Genomic DNA, 21,123 nt, shown 5'->3' with positions numbered 1-21,123 from the left:
TTTTGGGACGGAGTTTCGCTCTTGTTACCCAGGCTGGAGTGCAATGGCGCGATCTCGGCTCACCGCAACCTCCACCTCCTGGGTTCAGGCAATTCTCCTGCCTCAGCCTCCTGAGTAGCTGGGATTACAGGCACGCGCCACCATGCCCAGCTAATTTTTTGTATTTTTAGTAGAGACGGGGTTTCACCGTGTTGACCAGGATGGTCTCAATCTCTTGACCTCATGATCCACCCGCCTCGGCCTCCCAAAATGCTGGGATTACAGGCGTGAGCCACCGCGCCCGGCCTCACTGTTACATTTTGTCACATAATGCTGTACTTTTTCTTCACTATGAAGACCATGAAGATAGGAAGGTGTGTCTGTTTTACTACAATTGATGCCACAGCCCAACATAGTGTCTGATCTATAATAGATGCACAATAATTACCTAATGAATCAATGTATGTCATATTTCATCAAATCTTAGACACTATCAATAATAAATGCATTCCTACTATAAAAATGAATGTGCATGTCAGAATTGAGTAAATGTAGGCAGATTCTTCTCCAAAATGGTGGCACAGAAGCAAGCTGACTTCACCATCCCCTCCCTGCACTGAAAACCAAAAACAAAAATATAATGGCAAGATTATCACCGTCAATATCCCAGAATTAAAACGAGGATGGGACAGTTCCCAGGGCCACAGAAAAGTATTAAAAAAACCTCTCTGAGCAGATGGAAAGATAATCAGACTCCTATATCAATGACGCAGCTCCATCAAATCTGTCTGGCACCAAGTGCAAGGAAAATTTCCCTTGACTGAGTTTCTACACTGGAAAAAATGAGATCAAGGTGCACAAGCAACTTCCCCACCATCTTGGGTTACCTGGCAGAAGACCTATCCTTGTCTCAACCCACGGGAAACAGCATGAGTGCCTGAAGGGTGAAATACCCCTGAGGACAGCCAGAAACAAAGAGAGGATATAGGACCATCATCCAGGGCCCTGGAAACTCTGCTGTTAAACTCAGTGGAGACTCCAAATCAGAGTTCAGCAGTACCATACTGTAGGAGGTATATTCCACAATTCCCCTGAGTACAAATACCTAGCCAGCCTTTCCACACTGACAGGATATTCCCTTTAGGGCCACTCTCTTCAGAATGGGCAGCACTCAGATCATTTACTACAGCCAAGGCAAATCTGGGCTTAAGGCACCATCTAGTGGCAAAAAAGAAGGCAGAGATCTAGCAGGAAAAAAAGATATTTAAAGATAACTTACAAAGAATCTCTAAGCAAATATATCTAATAAAAAATAAAACAAGCCAGACAGAGAAAATGGGAGTAAATAATCCTTAAATGCAAACACAGAGATGTACATCCACAAGAAACAACAGCAAACAAACCTATGACCAGCAAACCTAAGGCCTCCCCAAACAAGACAAAATAAGAAAATAGTGGCTGATCCTAACAAGACAGCAATAAGTGAGCTCTCTAACAAATAAGTAAAAATAGAAATTTAAAGAAAACTCAGCGATCTCCTAGCAAACACAGAAAAACAATCTGCCACAAAGTGATTAAAATAATTTTTCAAAAATCACACAGAAACCTTAGAAATGAGACATACATTTGCTGAACTGAAAAATTCCTTAGAGGCTTTCAACAGCAGAGTGAATCAAGCAGGGGAAACAATGCATTCAAAAATAAGCTATTTGAAAATACACAGTGGCCAGGCATGGTGACTCATGTCCATAATCGCAGCACTTTGGGAGGCCAAGACAGGTGGATCACCTGAGGTCAGGAATTTGAGACCAACTTGGCCAACATGGTAAAACTCCATCTCTACTAAGCCAGGCATGGTAGTGTATGCCTGTAATCCCAGCTACTTGGAAGGCTGAGGCAAGAGAATCACTTGAACCCAGGAGGCAGAGGTTGCAGTGAGCCAAGATGGCACCACTGCACTCCAGCCTGGGCAATGAAGTGAGACTCCATGCCAAAAACCAAAAGAGAGAGAGAGAGAGAGAGAGAAGGAAAAAAAGAAAAAAAAAGAAAATATGCAGCCATTGGAGAAACAAAAAAGAATAAAAAGGAATGAAGATCTGCCTAGGAGATATTGAAAATTACCCTAAACAACTAAACCTAAGAATTATTGGCGTTCAAGAGGAAGTTGAATGAGGGGAAGAAAGCTTATTCAAAGAAATATTAATAAGAAAAGTTTCTAAAACTTGAGAAAGATATAAATATTCAGATATAGGAAGGTCATAGAATACCACATAGATTTCACCCAAATAAGACTACCCCAAACATATAATAATCAAACTCTCAACAGTCAAGAACAAAGAGAGGATCCTAAAAGTATCAAGGGAAAAGAAGCAAATAACATATAAAAGGAGTTCCAATTCATTTTGCAACAGGCTTCTCAAGGGAAAGTATATCAGCCAAGAGGGAGTGAGATGCCATTTTCGAAGTGCTGAAAGACAAAAAAAAACCCTGCCATATTAGAATACCATATCCAACAAAACTATCCTTCAAACATGAAGGAGACAGAAAGTCCTTCCCACCAAACAAAAGCTGAGAGAATTCACCACCACGAGACCTGTCTAATAAGAAACATTAAAGGGAGTTCTTTAATTTGGAAGAAGAAGAAAAAAAAAACCAAAACACTAATGTGAAAAAACAAACATGCGAAGGCATAAAACTCATGAGTAAAAATAGGTACGCAAAAAAATCTCAGAATAATTGAATACTGCAATGGTGATGTGCTTTCAACTCATAACTCTAATATAATGTTTAGAAGACAAATCTATCAAAAAAAGAAATATCAGCAGGAACCTGTTAAGAGATAAACAATATAAAATATATAAATTGAGACAATAAAAAGTGAAAGGGTAGGGGGAATGAAATTAAATTATAGAGATTTTTTTGAAAAAAAAGTTATTTCTGCATTTCTGTCTGGTCTGTGATCTAAGATAAATAGTCATCTCCTTGGCATAACTTATTATGGCTATAAGATGTTTTCTGTAAGTATCATGGTAACCACAAAGTAAAAACTTATAAAAGATACAGTAAAAATAAAAGGCAACAAATTAAAACATACTACTAGAAAAAACTACGTAACTACAAAGAAAGATAGCATGAGATGGAGAAGAGAGAAGTAACAAAATAACCAGAAAACAAACAACAAAATGGCAGTAGATACTACTTCCTTATCAGTAACACTGAATGTAAATGGATAAGATTCTCCAATCAAAAAAGATATAGAGTGGCTAAATCAAAAAAGAAACAAGAGTCAACTATCTGTTGTCCCTAGGAAGCCCATTTTACCTGTAAAGGCATACAAAGACTGAAAGTGAAGGGATGGAAAAAGATATTGCATGCATGTGGAAACCAAAAGAGTAGGAGTAGCTATACTTATACCAGATAAGTATACCAGATAAGTACAGACTACAAGTCAAAGACTGTAAAAAGTAACAAATAAGGTCACTATATGATATTAAAGTTATCAATTAAGCAAGAAAATACAACAATTATAAATATCTATGCATCCAACACCAGAGCACCCCAGTATATGTAGCAAACATTAATAGGTCAAAGAGAGGGATGCACTGTAATAAAATAAAAGTCAGAGACCTCAACACCCCACTCTGAGTAATGGACAGATCACGTAGACAGAAAATCAACAAAGAAACATCAGAGTTAAACTACACACTAGACCAAATAGGCCTAACTAACATTTACAGAACATTTTATCCATTTGAAGAAGAATACACATTCTTTTCATCAGCACATAAAATATTCTCCAGAATAGAACATAATGTGGACCACAAAACAAGTCTCAACAAATTCAAAAAAGGAGAAATGAAGTATATTTTCTGACCTCAATGGAACCCTGGAAAATTCACAAACACGTGGAAATTAAACAACATTCTCCTGAATGACCAAAGGGTCAATGAAAAAAATTAAGATAAAAATTTAAAATTTTCTTGAAAAAAAAAACAACTGTAATACAAGATACCAAAATTTATGGGATACAGCAAAAGCAGTAATATGAGAACAGCTTATAGCAATAAATGCCTACATCAAAAAAGTAAAAAGACTTCAAATGAACAATCTAATAATGGTGCACCTTAAGGAACTAGAAAAGCAAGAACAAACCAAACCTAAAATTAGTAGAAGAAAAGAAATAATAAAGATCAGAGCAGAAATAAATGAAATTGAGACTAAATAAAAAATACAGAAGGTCAATGAAACAAAAAGTTTACTGTTTGAAACTACTGACAAACCTTGAGCAAGGCTAAGGAAAAAAGGGAGAAGACACAAATAAATAAAATCAGAGATTAAAAAGGAGACATAGCAACTGAGAGTACAGAAATACAAAGAACCATTAGAGATATGAAGTACTATATGCCAACAAATTGGAAATCCTAGAATAAATGGATAATTCCTGGACACATATAACCTACCATAATTGAATCATGAAAAAATAGAAAACCTGAACTGATAATGGGTAATTAATAAGTAATAAGATCAGAATCATAACAACAACAACAACAACAACAAAAAGAAGCCCAGGATCTGATGACTTAATTGCTGAATTCTATCAAACACTTAAGGAAGAACTAATACCAATTCTACTCAAACTCTTCAAAAGAATTGAAAAGGAGGGAATAGTTCCAAACTCATTCTACAAGTCCAGCATTATCTGATACCAAAATCAGAAAAGGAGACAACAAAATAGGAAAACTACAGGCTAATATCACTGATAAATATAGATGAAAAAATTCTCAAAAAAAAAAAAACTAGCAAACTGAATTTAATAACACATTAAAAAGATCATTTACCATGATCAAGTGGGATTCATCCCAGAGATGCAAGGATGGTTCAACATACACAAATCAATAAATGTGAGATATCACAACAACAGAACCAAGAACAAAAACATATGATCATTTCAATATATGCTGAAGAAGCATTCAATAAAATTCATCATCCTTTCATTATAAGAATAAAACTCTCAACAAAGTGGATATAGAAGGACTATACTTCAAAATAATAAATGCCATATATGACCAACCCACAGCTAACATCACTGAATGGGGACAATTGAAAGCCTTTCCTCTAACATATGGAACAACAAAAGGATTTCCTTTTAGTCAGCATAATATTGGAAGCCCTCACCAGAGCAATCAGATGAGAGAAAGAAAAAAAGACATCCGAACTAAAAGCAAATTATCTTTGCTTGTAGATAACACCATCTGGTATTCAGAAAGCCCTAAAAACTCCACCAAAAAAAAAAAAAAAAAGTTAGAACTGATAAACAAATCTAGTCAAGTTGCAGAATACAAAATCAATATACAAAACCAGTAGCATTTATATATGCCAAGAGCAAACAATCTGAAAAAGAAAACAATTAATCCCATTCATAATAGCTACAAATAATATAAAATACCTAGAAATTAATTTAAACAAAGAAGTAAAACATCTATACAAGGAAAACTATAAAACTCTGATGAAAGAAGAAGACACACAAAAAAAGGAAAGATATTCCACGATTGTTGGTTGAAAGACTTAATTTTGTTAAAACGTCAGTATTACCCAAAGTGATTTATGGATTCAATGTAATTCCTTTCAAAAATATTAATGATTTTCTTCACAGAAACAGAAAAAGAATCCTAAAATTTATATGGAACCAGAAAAGACCTCACATAGACATAGCAAACCTGAGCAAAATGAACAAAGCTGGAGGCCTGACATTAACTGACTTCAAAATATAATATAAAGTTGTAGTAACCAAATCAGCATCGTACTGGCATAAAAACAGACACACAGATCAATGGAATAGAGAATACAGATATAAATGTATATATTTACAGCCAACTCATTCTTGAAAAAAGCACCAAGTACATACAATTGGAAAGGACAGTTGCCTTAATAGATGGTGCTGGGAAAACTGGATAACCGTATGCAGAAGAATGAAACTAGACCCCAGTCTCTCAACATACACAAAAAAAATCACATCAAAATTGACTAAAGGCTTAAAATGTAAGACCTGAAACTCCTAGATGTAAACATTGGGCTAAGACTTCAGGACATCAGTCTGGATACATATTTTATAGGTAAGACCTTAAAATTACAGGAAACAATAACGAAAATGACAAATAGGACTAAAAGGCTTCTACACAGCAAAACAACAACAACAACAACAACAACAAAAAACTACCAGAGTAAAACAGAACTGAAGAAAATATTTGCAAACTTTTTATTCAACAAGAGACTAATATCCAGAATATACAAGGAACTCAATTCAACAGCAAAATGAAACAAAACAAACAAACAAACAAACAAATAATCCCGTTAAAAAGTAGGCAAAGGGGCTTGGCGTGGTCGCTCATGCCTGTAATCCCAACTCTTTGGGAGGCTGAGGCAGGTAGAGTGCTTGAGCTCAAAGAGTTCGAGACCTGCCTGGGCAACATGGCAAAACCCCATCTCTACAAAAGACACAAAAAGTAGCCAGATGTGGTGTAGTCCCAGCTACTCAGCTACTCTAGGGCTGAGGTGGTAGAACTGCTTGAATCCTGGGAGGTTACGGCTGCAGTTTGCCGTGATCACATCAGCCTAAGTGACAGAGTGAGACCTTGTTTCAAAAAAAATTTAAAAAAAAAAAGGAGGCAAAGGATCTGACCAAACATTTCTCACAAGAAGGCATACAAATGACAAAATGCTCAACATCACTACTCATCAGGAAAATGCAAATCAAAACCACAATGAGATAAAATCTTACTCCTGTTAGAACGACGTTTATCAAAAAGACAAAAAATAACAGAGGCTGTTGAGGATGCGGAGAAAAGGAAATTCTTATACAGTGTTGGTGGAAATGTAAATTAGTATAGTCATTATGGAAAAGAGTATGGAGGTTTTTCAAAAGACTAAAAATAGAACTACCATACAATCCAGCAATCCAGCAATCCCACTTCTGGGTATTTACTCAAAGGAAAGAATATCAGTATATCAAAAGCATATCTGCACCCTCATGTTTATTGCAGTACTAATCATAATAGCTACGATACGGAATCAATCTAAGTTGATTCCATCAACAGACAACTGACAAACTGTTATATATACATAAGAGAATACTATTCAGCCATTAAAAAGAATAAAATCTTGTCATTGCAGCAGCATGGATGAAACTGGAGGTCATTAAGTAAAATAAACAAAGCCAAAATACATATACATACATACATATATATATATGGCATATTCTCATTCATATGTAAGCTAAAAAAAAAAAAAAAAAAAGTGGATCTCATGGAGGTAGAGAGTAGACGTATAATTACCAGAGGCTAGAAAGGTGTGTGTGCTGGGAGTGGAGGGACAAAGAGAGGCTGGTTAACGGTTACAAACATACTGCTAGAAGAAATAACTGCTAGTGTTCAACAGCACAATAGGGTGACCATAGCTAACAACAATGTATTATGTATTTCAAAATAGCTAGAAGAAGACTAGAAATGTTCCTAACACAAAGAAATGATAATTATGGCCAGACAAAGTGGCTCATGCCTGTAATCCCAGAGCTTTGGGAGGCCAAGGCAAGTAGATCACTTGAGGTCAGGAGTTCAAGATCAGCCTGGACAACATGATGAAACCCCATCTCTACAAAAAATACAAAAATTAGCTGGGCATAGCAGCATGCACCTGTAGTCCCAACTACTAGTGAGGCTGAGGTGAGAGGATCACTTGAGCCCAAGAAGTCCAGGCTGCAGTGAGCCATGTTCGTACCACTGTACTACAGCCTGTGTAACAAAGCAAGATTCTGTCTAAAAAAAAGAACGATAAATGTTCAAGGGGACGGATATTCTAAATACCATGTTTTATCATTACACATTCTATGCAGGTATCAAAATATCACAAGTACTGCATAAATACATATAGAATATAAATAGAAAAACAAAAAGACTGATTATTTTATAACCTTCATAAATTAATTTTTCAAAAGGTACCATTTTCAATTGTCAAATTTTAAAATATTAGAAATTTGAAAATACTGGCAAGGGCATGGGAATTAGAAATCTCAGGCACTGGTTTTCAGCATATAAATCTTCATAGCATTTCTGGGAAGGAAGCTTGACAATCTTTTTTTCAAAAATCTTAAAAATGTAAAAAAAATTCTTTTTTTTTTTTTGAGATGGAGTCTCACTGTGTTGCCCAGGCTGGAGTGCAATGGTGTGATCTCAGCTCACTGCACTCTCTACCTCCCAAGTTCAAGAGATTCTCCTGCCTCAGCCTCCCAAGTAGCTGGGATTTACCAGTAATATTTGTAGGGTTACAGCTTAAAGAAGTTACCTAAACTATATAAAGATTTTAATAACATAATTTTTCCCTGAAAAAAAAAAAAAGAAAAGACGACAAAAAGAAACTGAAAGGACCAACAATAAAAAATTGACTAAGGAAATTCAGCACAATTTTAAAGGAAATAGTAACATAAAATATAGATGATCATAAAATATCTGTGAGTAGAATATATGTGGCCAAAGTGTTTGCAATATATTTTTAAGTGAAAACAATACATATATTTGTTTGTTTGTTGAGATAGGGTCTTGCTCTGTTGCTCAGGCTAGAGTACAGGGACACAATCATGGCTCACTGCAGCCTCAACCTTCCTGGTCTTAGGTGACCCTCCCACCTCAGCCTCCTGAGTAACTGTGACAACAGGTACATGCCACCATGCCTGTTTAATTTCTGTATTTTCAGCAGAGATGGGGTGTCAACCTGTTGCCCAGGATAATCTCCAACTTCTGGGCTTAAGCGATCCTCCCGCCTTAGCCTCCCAAAGTGCTGGGATTACACGCACGAGCCAATGTGCCCTACCAATATGTACATTTTGTAAAAAGGAAAATGATATGACACTTACAATCATAGCAGTGGTTAATTTTTGTTTTTGTAATTTTTTTTACAGCAAACATTGTCTGATGTTTTTCCGATTATTATTATTTTTTTATTGCATTTTAGGTTTTGGGGTACATGTGAAGAACATGCAAGATTGTTGCATAGGTACACACATGGCAGCATGATTTGCTGGCTTCCTCCCCATCACCTATATCTGGCATTTCTCCTCATGCTATCTCTCCCCAACTCCTCACCCCCCACTGTCCCTCCCTATTTCCCCCCAACAGACCCCAGTGTGTGATGCTCCCTTCCCTGTGTCCATATGTTTTCATTGTTCAACGCCCACCTATGAGTGAGAACACACGGTGTTTGATTTTCTGTTCTTGTGTCAGTTTGCTGAGAATGATGGTTTCCAGGTTCATCCATGTCCCTACAAAAGACACAACTCATTGTTTTTGATGGCTGCATAATATTCCATGGTGTATATGTGCCACATTTTCCCTGTCCAGTCTATCATCGATGGGCATTTGGGTTGGTTCCAGGTCTTTGCTATTGTAAACAGTGCTGCAATGAACATTCGTGTGCATGTGTCCTTACAGTAGAATGATTTATAATCCTTTGGATATATACCCAGTAATGGAGTTGCTGGGTCAAATGGAATTTCTATTTCTAGGTCCTTGAGGAATCACCACACTGTCTTCCACAATGGTTGAACTAATTTACACTCCCACCAACAGTGTAGAAGTGTTCCTATTTCTCCACATCCTCTCCAGCATCTGTTGTCTCCAGATTTTTTAATGATTGCCATTCTAACTGGCGTGAGATGGTATCTCAATGTGGTTTTGATTTGCATTTCTCTAATGACCAGTGATGATGAGCATTTTTTCATATGCTTGTTGGCCTCCTGTGTGTCTTCTTTTGTAAAGTGTCTGTTCATATCCTTTGCCCACTTTTTTCCGATTATTAATAAACAATAAATCATCTTAATGTTAAAAATAATACTGTAATTTGCTGTCAACCACAAGCATGAGTAAAAAACAGAAACCTAGTCACTCAAGCTTAACAACAGGCTAGCTTGCCCAAACAAAACAGCATTTCACAATAGGAAGCTGTTTTAAAGGTGATGAAGAGAACATGAGTAAGCATGAAGAGCCTTTAGGTTAGTTAAAACTTGCTCATATTTAAATCTTATATGCTACCTATTCCTCTCCCCATAGCTTAGGTAGACTTTTGCTCAACAGAATCCCTATAAAAACCATCTTATTGGCCAGGTGTGATGGCTCACCCCTATATTCTCAGAACTTTGGGAGGCTGAGGCAGGTGGATCACGAGGTCAGGAGTTCAAGACTAGCCTGGCCAACATAGTGAAACCCCATCTCTACTAAAAATACAAAAATTTGCCAGGCATGGTGGCACATGCCTGTAGTCCCAGCTACTCAGGAGGCTGAGGCAGAAGAATCGCTTGAATCTGGGAGGTGGAGGTTGCAGTGAGCCAAGATCATGTCACTGCACTCCAGCCTGGGTGACAGAGCAAGACTACATCTCAAAAAAAAAAAAAAAAAAAGTTTGATCAAAACCCACAATTTCTACTTTATGACATTAATATTTTTAAATATATACTACAAGTTAAGCTAATAATATAAAGCTGCTGTGTTCATTTGACATCTTGAAAGCACAACTGTATGCATACTAAGTACCAAAAAGGCAGATCACCAAGAGAAATCCTGAAGGAAGAGGAGAACACAGAAGTGATGTTAGACCCAAGCCAGCTGCTGGCCATGATCATGATGAGACACTTACTAGAAAACCAAGCAGCAGAAATAATTAGATATTAAGGTTATTGGCCAGGGACAGTGGGTCATGCCTGTAATTCCAGAGCTTTGGGAAATTGAGGCGGGTGCATCGCCTGAGGTAGGAGTTCGAGACCAGTCTGGCCAACATGGTGAAACCCCATCTCTACTAAAAATACAAAATTAGCCAGGTGTGGTGGCACACGCCTGTAGTCCCAGCTACTTGGGAGGCTGAGGCAGAAGAATCGCTTGAACCCTGGAGGTAGAGGTTGCAGGGAGCCGAGACTGTGCCACTGCACTCCAGCCTGGGCAACGGAGCAAGAATCCGTCTCGAAAAAAAAGGTTATGAAATTCTCATTCAGTAATTTCCAAACTTCTAGAGAGACCAAGAATACCCTTTGCTTCCCTGAACTCTGACAGCCCTCAGGTGTTAAATGGTATGACTGAATTCATAGAGAAGATCATTCTAAATTGGGTGGTAGGATGCTCTCAGTAGACGGAAACTGACAGGACAACGGGAATCATAATAGATCAAAATTGATCATCAGTTTATTTCAGGTTGTAAAAGTCTCATGAACTAAAGGACACTTTTTCTTGAGTGAGAGTTACTCCAACTGTATATGCTGAGAGAGTATTTTGAGAGAGAAATGCAGCATAAGCAAACAAGATTCTAAAAGAACTTGTGCCTCAGCCTTTTCCCCAGGTATAAAGCTGGCATCCTGGCAGTAACTTGACCACACTTTCCAGATCAATATGGATTTCTCTAGAAATAAGAACTTCATTTTCTCTGTAAAAACTAAGAAAATATATTATTTCTTTTATCCCTCTATGGTGGCTTCTCAGTTATATTTTTAAAAATCATCCATAAGTGTTTTTTTCTGAAGACATATAAAACTAAAATGTTTAAATATTATAAAACTATTACAACTAAAATTGCTTTCATTTTTTATTATTATAAAATTTCAGTTTCCCTGTACTCATGTTTTCCTCATTTTCTTAGTTATTTAAACTTACCTTACAGACATTTTCATCAGTATTTTAGTGTGCTTTGTACAGAAGAGGTTTTCTCTTTTGCTAACTTATTCTGCAGACTTCCTAAAAGCTACTGGAAACATTTTATTGTTAATCTGTATCTGAAATAATCAGCTACCAACTGTATCAAAAGCACTTCCTTTTATTTGACCTGTGAATTATTTCTCTGAAGCTTCAAAAGATGCCTGAGTTATTTTTGTAGTGAACAAGTCAGCAATGCCCTCTTCAGGGGCCTCATAGTGTTAGAAGCTTCCACCATCTCCTAGAAAATTCTTTATCTTTCCAGATGGAGGAAGAGCCTAAATTTTTTGAACAGTGCCTCATATCCTCTTACTTATTCTAGCTTATTTTTAATTTTTCTGAATCTCAATTCCCTTACTTACAAAATAAAGCAATTAGATGTATACACAATTAAATTTGAGAACATGTGCTCTGGAGTCAGACAGATCCAGTAGCTCCAATACTTTCCAACTGTGTGACCTTGACCAATTACCTAATTTTCTTCCTCAGGATTCTCATCCATAAAACTGGTTATTAGTAATATCTACCTCAGAGAGCTGTGATGCAGATAAATTAGATAAAGCTTAAAACCACTACATGGTCTTGTCGCCAGCCTGGCCTGAGGTCAAACCCAGATTCAGGCACCTCATTGCACTTCATCTGAATTCCTTTACTATATCCTACAATGTACTATGTGATCTGGCCCCTACCCATAGGTTTAATAGCAACTCACTGGGGTCTTGTCACTTCCCCTGAGCTCTGGCTGTCCCAACCTTCTGTTGTTCCTAGAACACCCAAACTCTACAAGTTCAAGGCCATTGCTGTGCCCACTGCCTAGAACACCCTCCCCTTATTTCCCATCTCTTCTTAGGGCTAGTTCCTTCTCAATCTTCTGGTCTCAGTTTATATGTGTTTTTCTCAGAAAAAGTCCACCCTGACTACCCTACAGATTGTTTTGCTTACGTGGGATTCTCTGTGTCCCTAACTAGCCAGAAAGCATGCGAGGCCAGGGACAACTAACACCGGAACCTAGAACAATGTTTGGTAACTAGCATGTACTCAATAAATATGGGTGAAATGAAAATGCTTAGCATTGTGTTTAGCTGGCTGAAAAAATAGGTTAGGAGCAGGATGTGAAAGACCTCATATGCCATGGTAGGCAGTTTGGCCTTTATACTGCATGAGACAGGGATTCGTCACAGGCTTTTAAGCAGAGTAATGAATGACCAGATGTTTCTAACACCCTAGTTCTAATCAGCAGTCTTTTAATCATAAGCAAAAGCACATCTTGTACAACTCCTGCTTACGATTAGTCATTTTCCTAGTTACGTACTGTCACTCATATTTTGCCTGTAGACAGGATTTACCTAATATACACATAATTGCTTCTAAATTGTCATTCAGTGTTAGGCAAATAGAGACTATACTGATGGTACTGGGAGTCAGCTTTACCAAAGGGCAGGGGCCAGGAGGGAAATTTCACTGGTATTGCCTGATTAATGATGAGTGCTACAAGAGAGATTCTTGACCTGGAAACAGCAATCTTGGTAGTAAGGCCAGGCTAAGATTATTAGGGAACTCTATAAGGAGCTGGCTTTGAGAGGGAAATGAGTAGGCCATCTTGCTGCTAGCTGAGTCACCTTAAGCAAAAGAGCCCCGCAACCCTGCATCTTTAAGTGGAACTGTTAAACTTTGGGCTACATGATGCTCTCTTACCTTTCCCATGCTCCCCTATCCCTGCGTCTTTTATTAAGTGTACTTTTAGCTTAATTTTAGCTGAGAAAAGCAGCTATGAAAGTTGATCTAGGTCTTAAGTTTTGAAAGAATGGTTGCCACAAAATATTTTTCAGAAAAATAAAAAACTTCTGGGTGGCAAAATACATCATAAACAAAGCCAAAATATAGGGTGACCAAAAATATATCTGTAAAAAAAACAAATTCCCTTAATGTATAAAGAACTCTTGCCTGTAGTCCCAGCTACTGGGGAGGCCAAGGCAGGACTGCTTGAGCTCAGGAGTTCAAAATTATAGTGAGCTATGATCATGCCACTGCACTCCAGCCTGAGCAACAGAGCAAGACTCTGCCTCTAGAAAATAAAAAAAATAAATTTAAAAAGACTTTTTAAAAGAACTCTTACAAATCATTTTAAAAAAGACATATCTTGGGGGTTTTTCCCCCGAAATGGCTGACTAGAGGCTTTTCTAGCACTAGAGGCTTTTCTAGGTTTTTTTTTTTTATAAACTTAGAAGAACCAAAATAGTGTGGAGATAATCACACTTTAACATATTATCTATGATAATATGTTTGACATGAAAAGCAACAAGAGTTCAACAGAAAAGCAAAAAGAAACTTCAAAATCTGAGAAGGAGAAGGAGGGTAGGTAGCCCGTATGGCCAGGACTGGCCAAAAGCCAGGAATGAATCCCCAATGTGGGAGAGGGTGGGTATCTCTCTGCGGTCCACTTTTCCAGCAGGAAATTGTGCAATCCAGACCACAGAAAAGCACCTTGCCCCTTCTAAGCCCTAGATCTAATGTAGGGAGCAGCCAGGAGACTGTGAGAAGGAACTGCTCAAGGAAATATCCCAGGCACTCCTTCAGACCTAGACACCTACAACAGGACACTATTCGCTTTCCTAGCTCTTAGCAAGCTGTGCACCTTGCACGCCTGGGAGCTAGCCATAGCAGCAGTCTTTGGCATTAGAGAGACTCAGGCTGGGACTTGGGGAACTGAAACCTGTGGGAGGGGCTTCCACAGCCAGAACGGAGAAATGAGTGTGGTATGGGCTCCGGCCGCTGGTGCTAAAACTGGGCTCCCCCCAACCCCACCCATGGACCAGAGTAGGAGAGGTGCCAGGGAGGAGTGGTACTGAGATGGACAGTGACTCCTATATCCCAAGGCTGCACTGCAGAATCGAAGCAAACTGTAGTGACTAAGTGAACAGCCAGACTGGCTAACATAGTTGAGATGAGGACATGAACCCTGCCAAGACTGGGTGTAAGAGGGAAGCAGGTCCCATGTCTGCTGGCCAAGGTTGTGAAGGTAAAACGACCCTCCCTTCCAATGCTGAGACATCAGCATAACAGTGGTCAGTCCTAACCCAGGTATTTCACCAGAGGCCTAAGGACTGTCCGGCCACTCCCATCAGGGTAGGTGGTCTGGGTGTAAGCCTACCTAACTTAGCTCCATCCTAGCTTTGCTCCCCACTCCAAGATGGGTGCAAAATCCAGGCCCCTGTGGGTTCCATGGCCCAATCCACTATCTGGGACAGCCTAAACAGCCCACTGCAACAACTAAGACAAGAGCATAGCACTTGAGAACAAGAAGAGCTTCTCACACCACTGCCCCCATCACTCATACCATCACAGCTGCACAGGAGGTTGTGTGCCTGCTCACCTGCCTAGTACACCACTACAACCAGCATTCAAGAAAGCTACCACATTAAGATTATGTATATCCAAGAAAATCATACAAAGCCTTTGCCACTGCACACACAGACAAATGGCTCTACCCAATCAGCATCATAGTCACATCTTCAGATACACAGAAGATAAACATAAAGATACAGAAGTATGAAAAAACAAGGTATTACGACACCCTCAAAGAAACATAGTAATTATCTGGCAATAGTTCCTAACCAGAAAAAAAAATCCTTGAAATATCGATAAATAATTCAAAATATTGATTTTAAAGACGCTCAATGAGATGTAAGATAAACCTGAAAACTAATATAAAGAAAATCAGAAAATCAATTTAGGATATGAATGAGGAGTTTACAAGGAGACAGACTTCAAAAATAAACAGAAATTCTAGGTCTGAGAAATTATTGAAGGAAGTACAAAATACTTTTGAAATGCTTCAAAAATAGACTAGACTAAGCAGAAAAAAAAGAATCTCAAAACTTGAAGACAGGTCTTTTGAAATAATCAGATAAAAGTAAGGAAAAAAAATGAATAAAGACATCAAGATATTACGGTCTACACAAAACAACCAAGCTTAAGAATTATTGGTATTCTCAAGGAGGAAGAAAACCTACTTAAGGAAATAATGAAAATTTCTCAAGACAAGAAAAAGATTTAGACATGCAACTACAGGAGGCCCAACAATCCCCAGGAAAATAAATTACAAAAAAAAAAAAAAAAACACTTCACCATAGGATATTATCATCAGACTGTCTAAAGTCAAAGTGAAGGAAAAAAATTTTACATCAGCAAGAGTAAAACATACTTAGTTACTTGTAAAGGAAACCCCACCAGACTAATGGCACACTTCTCAGCAGAACTCTTACAGGCCAGAAGAGAATGGGATGGCATTTTCAAAGTGATGAAAGAAAGAAAAAAAAAAAAAAAAACAAAAAAAAACTAGTAATCAATAATTTTATGTCCAGCAAGATTAAGCTTCATAAAACAAAACCTCACATATCAACAAATTAATAAGAAAAAGATAAAACAACCTAGTGGCAAATAGGAAAAAGAAAAAACAGGTAGTGAACAGAAGCACCATTAAAAAAGTTAAACATAAGAGAAGATGGACCAGGCACAGTGGCTCATGTCTGTAATATCAGCACTTTGAGAAGCTGAGGCATGAGGATTTCTTGAGCCTGGGAGTTGGAGACCATCCTGGGCAATATGGTGAGACCTCATCTCTACACAAAATTGTCCCAACTATTCGGGGGAATCGCTTGAGCTGGGAAGGCAGAGGCTGCACTGAGCCAAGGTTGCATTACTGTACTCCAGCCTGGGTGACAGTGTGAGATCCTGTCTCAGAAGAATTAAAAAAAAAAAAAAAAAAAAAAAAAAAAAAAAAAAAGATGTTCAATCTCACTAATAATTAAGCAAATGCAAATTTAAAATACAACATTAGGCCAGGTGCAATGGCTAACAGATATAATCCCAGCATTTTGGGAGGCTGGGATGGGAGGAATGCTTGAGCCCAGTTCAAGCCCAGATTGGGCAAGATGGTGAAACCCCATCTCTACAAAAATATATTAAAAAATTGTTTTTTAATATATATTTTTTAATACATTTCTCTTTCTTTCTTTCTCTCTTTCTTTTAAAAAAAAAAAAAAAGATCTTTGGAAGGTGATTAGGTCATGAAGGTTCTTTCCTCCTGAATGGGACTAGTGGCCTTATTGAAGAAGCCAAGAGAAACCTCTTATGCCTTCCACCAAGTGAGGAAACAGCAAGAAAAAACCTTCTATGACCTAAAAAGTGACCCTCACCCAACACAAAATGTAAAAAAAAAAAAAAAAAAAAAAAAATTGTTTTTAATTAGCTGGGTGTGATGGTATGCACCTGTAGTCCCAGCTACTTGGGAGGCTGAGATGGGAGGATCTATTGAGCCCAGGAGTTCAAGGCTGTAGTGATCTATGCCACTGCACGCCAGCCTTGGTGACACAGATCCTGCCTCTATAAAACATAATAATAAAATACGAAAAAGTTGCATATTGAATTTGAAAATATTTAAAGGATTTATAATAACCTGTGTCGGGAAGAAAGTGGACAAACAGGTATTTCCATATTTTGGTAACAGAAGAAACAGGCACAATCTTTTAGAGATCAATTTGGTAATTTCTTTAACAATGTGAAATATATATTTCAGGGACACATACTGAAATAGATAGTGAGGGAATCTTCAATTTTGTAATTTACATACTTCCATATTTTACATTTTTTCATAAGTACTATTTTTACAATAAAACCAAAAGCTTTTAAAATATGCATATCCTTGAATCAGAAAGTCCATATATAAAAATTTTCCCAAGGAGATACTAAAAAATACAAATAATAATTTCTAAAAATATTCTGCAGCACTGTTTGTAAAAGTGAAAAACTGGAAATTATACAAAGTTTAATTCATATATGTATATTAGTATAAAGGTTAATATACCTATAATAATATACAGTTTACCCTTGAACAACATGTGAATAAACAGTGCCAATCTCCTGCAGAGTAGGAAATTTGTGTATAACTTTTGACTCCCCAAAAACTTTACTACTAATCGCCTACTGTTGACCAGAAGCTTTATTGATAACATAAACAGTTAACACATATTTTGTATATGTATTAAATACCATATTTTTACAATAAAGTAAGCTAGAGAAAAGAATTATTAAGAAAATCAAAAGGAAAAGAGTATATTTACAATTTAGTAAGTGGAAGTGAGCATCATAGAGGCATTCACCTTGTCATCTTCAGATCGAGTAGGCTGAGGAGGAAGAGCAAAGGAGGATTTGGTCTTGTCTCAGGGATGACAGAGGGAGAAGAGGTAGAGGAAATAGAAGGGGAGGCACAAGAGGCAGGCACGTGTGTAACTACGGATACACATCATAATTTCTGTCTTTTTTGCTTTTCCATTCTCTAAGAATGTTTCTATAACGATATCAACCCTTCTGCAACTGTCTGATTTAGTTTCAGTGGCCATATCATAGAAGGGTCTATGTTGTAAAAGAAGTCAAAAGCAGTCTTGAAAAATCAGACCTCTTCTGCTAGATCGTCTAATGTCAATTTGTTTCCTGACATTGCTTCTTCTACATCTTCTTCCTCACAGTCTGGCACTGCTTCAGAAATACTCATCTCCATCAAGTTGGCTTCTGTTAATTCCTTTGGTGTGGTATCTATTTGCTCTTGAATTTCTCCAAGATTCATAGCCTGAAACTCTTCATTCCCCACCCTTTTTGCCACATCCATAATCTCTTTCATGATTTCCTTGATTGGCACTGTTGTAAATCCTATGAAGGCACGCACAACATCTAGACAGTTTTTTACAGCAGTAATTTATTGTTTTGGGCTTGATGGCTTTCATAGCTTTTTCTATAACAATAATGGCACCTTCAAAGGTGTAGTCTTTCCAGACACTGACGTCGTTCTCTCTGTTGGGGTCCTCTTCCACAGCATTGACAATTCTTTCTAGAGAGTACCATGTGTAATGAAGCTTAAAGCCCCTGATCTAGAGGCTGAATTAGCGATGTTGTGTTTAGGGGCAAGTAGACCACTCTGGCACTTTTGGTTTTGAATTCATGGGGTTCTAGGTGGTCAGGGACATTGTCCATATCAAAGGAACTTTAAAAGGCTATCCCTTAACTGACAAGGTACTCCCTTACATCAGAGACAAAGTATCAATGGAACCAATTCAGAAAAAGCGTTCTTGATTGAATGTGGTGACTCACACCTGTAATCCCAGCACTGTGGGAGGCCGAGGTGGGCAAATCACTCGAGGTCACGCATTCAAGACCGGCGTAGCCAACATATATATAAAACCCTGGCTCTACTAAAAATACAAAAATTGGCTGGGTGTATTGGCTCATCCTGTAATCCCAGCACTTTGGGAGGCAGGAAGATCATGAAGTCACAAGATCAAGACCATCCTGGCCAACACAGTGAAACCCCTTCTCTACTAAAAATACAAAAATTAGCCAGTAATGGCAGTGTGTGCCTGTATTCCCAGCTATTTGGGAAGCTGAGGCAGGAGAATCACTTGAACCCGGAAGGCAGAGGTTGCAGTGAGCTGAGATCACACCACTGCACTCCAGCCTGGGCGACAGAGCGACACTCTATCACAAAAAAAAAAAAAAAAGAAAAGAAAAGAAAAGAAAAAGGGTTCTTGTTGTCTAGACCATCTTGCTGTCCACTTAAACGACTAGCAGCTGGTATTCATCTTTTCCCTTCAAGGCTCATGGATTAGCAGCTTTATAGATAAGGACAGTCCTGATTATAAACTTGACTGCATTTGCACAAAACAGTAGTACAGTTATCTTGTCGTCCTTTCCTGCCTTAAATCCTGGTGCTCAATTCTCTTCCCTATTAATAAGTGTCTTTTGTGGCATTATTTTCCAGAATAGGGTACTTTGTCTGCATTAAAAATCAGTTCAGGGCTAGACTCTGTCTTAAAACACACACACACACACACACACACACACACACACACACACTCTCTCTCTCTCTCTCTCTCTCTCTCTCTCTCTCTCTCTCTCACTCATTCTTATTTCAGGCAGATATCCTTTCTCCTCAATTATTTTCTTTTTTGGGAGAGCTGGAGTGGAGGAGACAGGGTCTCATTCTGTTAACCCAGGCTTGCATGCAGTGGTCCAGTCACAGCTCACTGCAGCCTCAACCTGCCAGACTCAAGTGATCATCCGTCCTCAGCCTCCTGAGTGGATGGAACTACAAACACACACCACCATGCCTGGCTAATTTTTAAATTTTGTGTAGAGTCAGGGTCTCCCTGTGTTTCCCAGGCTGCTCTCAAACTCCCAGGCTCAAGGGATCCTCCTGCCTCAGCCTCTTAAAGTGCTAGGATTACAAACATGAGCCACTGGGTCTGGTCTTCAGTGATTTTCTTTCTTTTTTTTTTTTTTTGAGATGGAGTTTTACTCTGTTGCCTAAGCTGGAGTGCAACGGTATAATCTCAGCTCACCACAACCTCCACCTCCCAGGTTCAAGCGATTCTCCTACCTCAGCCTCCTGAATAGCTGTGCCTGCAGGCATCTGCCACCATGCCCAGCTAAGTTCTGTATTTTTAGTAGAGACGGGGTTTCACTGGCCAAGCTGGTCTCGAACTCCTGACCTCGTGATCTGCCCACCTCAACCTCCCAAAGAGCTGGGATTACAGGTGTGAGCTACCACACTCAGCCTCAGTGATTTTCTTAATGGCATCTGGGAACTCATCTGCTGCCTCTTGGTTGGCAGAAGTTTTTTCTCCTGTTATCCTGACGTTTTAAAAAATGTAAACCTCTTTCTAAAATTATCAAACTATCCTTTGCTGGCATTAAGTTCCTCAACTTTAGATCCTTCATCTTCCTTTTGTCTTAAGTTGTCAGGTTTACTATATTGCACTAAACACAATGAGAAATATGTGGGAACTGTGAGAAGATCACTTTTTGTTGTGATATGCAATGTACTGGAGAGACAAACTGCTCACAAGGGGATGGTTAGTGTCACACATTTTAAGGCTGACAACTTTTGAGCTCACTCAAGCAATAGCACCATGATGTGGCTACAGAATTACTACAGTAGTACCTGTGTACTGCAGTTAATTTTGTGTGGTTATGTCTTTATGTTTGTTTATATTTCTCTCAATTGTGAATTGTGCCACGTGCAGTCGATGTTTATGTAAGTTTTAACTTCTTTTTTTTTTTTTTGAGATGGAGTCTCGCTCTGTTTCCCAGGCTGGAGTGCAGTGGCGCAATCTCGGCTCATTGCAACCTCTGCCCCCTCGGTTCAAGCAATTCTCCTGCCTCAGCCTCCCTAGTAGCTGGAATTACAGCCATGTGTTAGCACGCCTGGCTAATTTTTGTACTTTTAGTAGAGGCAGGGTTTTGCCACATTGGCCAGGCTGGTCTCAAACTCCTGGCCTCAATTGATCCACCTGCCTTAGCCTTCCAAAGTGCTGGTATTACAGGTGTGAGCCACTACGTTTGGCCAATTTTAACTTTTTATAATAGG

At 38.4% G+C, this 21,123-nt stretch overlaps 1 protein-coding gene and 1 long non-coding RNA gene across 9 annotated transcripts in view; both read right to left on the bottom strand.

Moving 5' to 3' along the window:
- LOC116564366 overlaps positions 1–19,834 on the bottom strand; it is a 21,541-nt gene extending 1,707 nt beyond the window's left edge. The window contains exons 1-2 of the long non-coding RNA XR_004274864.1: positions 19,311–19,834; positions 12,967–12,977 (exon numbers count right to left, since the gene is read on the bottom strand). This is a non-coding gene — a long non-coding RNA (uncharacterized LOC116564366). The remainder of the gene's footprint in view (positions 1–12,966; positions 12,978–19,310) is intronic.
- Positions 1–21,123, bottom strand: part of MYO5A (myosin VA) — a 217,738-nt gene that overhangs the window by 146,532 nt on the left and 50,083 nt on the right. The gene's annotated exons all lie outside the window — the stretch shown is intronic.

The sequence above is a fragment of the Sapajus apella genome, unplaced genomic scaffold (assembly GCF_009761245.1).
Source record: "Sapajus apella isolate SASKATOON/1434 unplaced genomic scaffold, GSC_monkey_1.0 scaffold37, whole genome shotgun sequence".
NCBI classification, from domain to species: domain Eukaryota; kingdom Metazoa; phylum Chordata; class Mammalia; order Primates; family Cebidae; genus Sapajus; species Sapajus apella.
This window is presented reverse-complemented; position numbering and strand designations above follow the sequence as displayed.